This window comes from Myotis davidii, unplaced genomic scaffold, assembly GCF_000327345.1.
Source record: "Myotis davidii unplaced genomic scaffold, ASM32734v1 scaffold309, whole genome shotgun sequence".
Lineage (NCBI taxonomy): Eukaryota > Metazoa > Chordata > Mammalia > Chiroptera > Vespertilionidae > Myotis > Myotis davidii.
In genome coordinates this window covers 2,291,218-2,292,962 of record NW_006383013.1, presented here as the reverse complement: position 1 = coordinate 2,292,962, position 1,745 = coordinate 2,291,218, and the positions used below count along the sequence as shown (strand labels likewise).

General features: G+C 42.8%; 1 protein-coding gene across 4 annotated transcripts in view; it reads right to left on the bottom strand.

Annotated features, from left to right (window-relative positions):
• The window catches only part of GPATCH2L (G-patch domain containing 2 like), a 55,700-nt gene that overhangs the window by 34,458 nt on the left and 19,497 nt on the right, over positions 1 to 1,745 (bottom strand). The gene's annotated exons all lie outside the window — the stretch shown is intronic.

Here is a 1,745-nt window from a genome sequence, read left to right as displayed (position 1 = left end):
AATGGAATACTATGCAATAGTAAAAAAAGAAGGAATTCCTACCATTTGTAACAGCATGGATGGAACTGGAGAGCATTAAGCTAAGTGAAATACGCCAGTCAATGAGAGAAAAATACCACATGATCTCACTCATTTGTGGAATATAATGAACAACATTAACTGATGAACAAAAATAGAGCCAGAGAAATAAAACATTTTAGAATATAGTAGAAGTAATCCTGTTATTTCAGATTTTTAATATCTCCTACAACTTCTGTGATATTATACTATGTTAGCAAGTTTTGGAAATATTATTGTATTTTAAACCTTTTTTGAAATGTTTATTGCATGTAACATATTTAAAATATATATATTATGCAAAATATAATGTTTATAGCTGTTTCTGAGGGATCTCTTGCTACAGTTGAATTTCTCATAATAGGCGAATAAAGAATGTATCCCATATCTTGTTCTTTCCTTGGTACCTCATTCATGGGACAGAAAATCATCTCGACACTAGCAATCCAAGCTATCAGGAAAAAAACTAACCAGAGACAAATAATATAGTTCCCCAAGGTTTACGTCAAGAAGTTATTTCATTTGCCCAAGATTCTTTAATAATGACAAAGTCAAGACTAAATCCATATATCCAGGTTTTTGGCTCAAACATCTTTCTATTGGCTACAATAATAGCATCTCAGTTTCCAACAGTTTATTCCTGCCAACAAAGATTAAAATAGATAACTTGTCTGCTCCCCCCGCTTCAAAACAGCAAGGATGAAGGAATTTATTCCAAGAACATTTAAGGAGGTCATAATACATTCATTCTCTAATGTATACTGGATCCCAGGGAAACTTCTTGGGACATGCCCATCACATGAAATAGCAGATTCATGGGCTACTAACACCAAGGATAATGATAACTCTTAAATCACTGTGGAGAACTCTAAAAGGGTAAATGAAAGCTGCATAGTTGTGAATAGCAGCAGATATTGCCACTAAAGAAGTTACTCAAAGTGTTCTCTTAAAGAAACACACCACCAACAGCTATTTCTCTTAAGCAGTGGTTCTCAACCTTTAATGTGCATCACAGGGCAAGTAGGGATTGTTGGAACACAGACTTCTGGGTCCTATCCCCACAGATTCTGATTCAGCTCTGGGCAGGACCAAAACTTTGCATTTCTAACAAGTTCCCTAGTGATACTAAGCTTATCTGGGGACCAAAATTTGAGAACCACTACAGCATCTCATCAAACCATGTACATAGATGAATTAAAAATAGACATTAGAATCCTATATAATAAAAGCATAATATGCAAATTGACCGAAAAGGCAGAACGACAGGTCGGCAGGGGGTCAGTGGGGGGCAGGACTGGTGAGCAGGTGACACCAGGCCAGCCAAGGCACGTGTCCCTATCAGCCCGCTGGGGTCACTTTCCATAGAGGAAGGCCACTGGCAGCAAGGCATTCAAGGTGGGGCTGACCAGCGCCATCCCCAGACTGGCCCACTGGGGTCGCCTCCCACAGAGGGAGGCCACCAGCAACAGAAGCGGGGCAATTCGGGGCGGGGCCGCTGCTCGCTGTCCCCTGATCAGCCCACCTGGTCACCTCCTACAGAGTGAGGCCACCGGTGGCAGCAGTGGTGGGGCAAGTGGGGGGCGGGGCTGGCGGCTCACAGGCCCAGTCCCCTGATGGGCCCACTGGCTGCCTCCCACGGAGGTAGGCCAGACTGTAGCTTAGGCTCGCTCCCCATGGAGAGCGGGCCT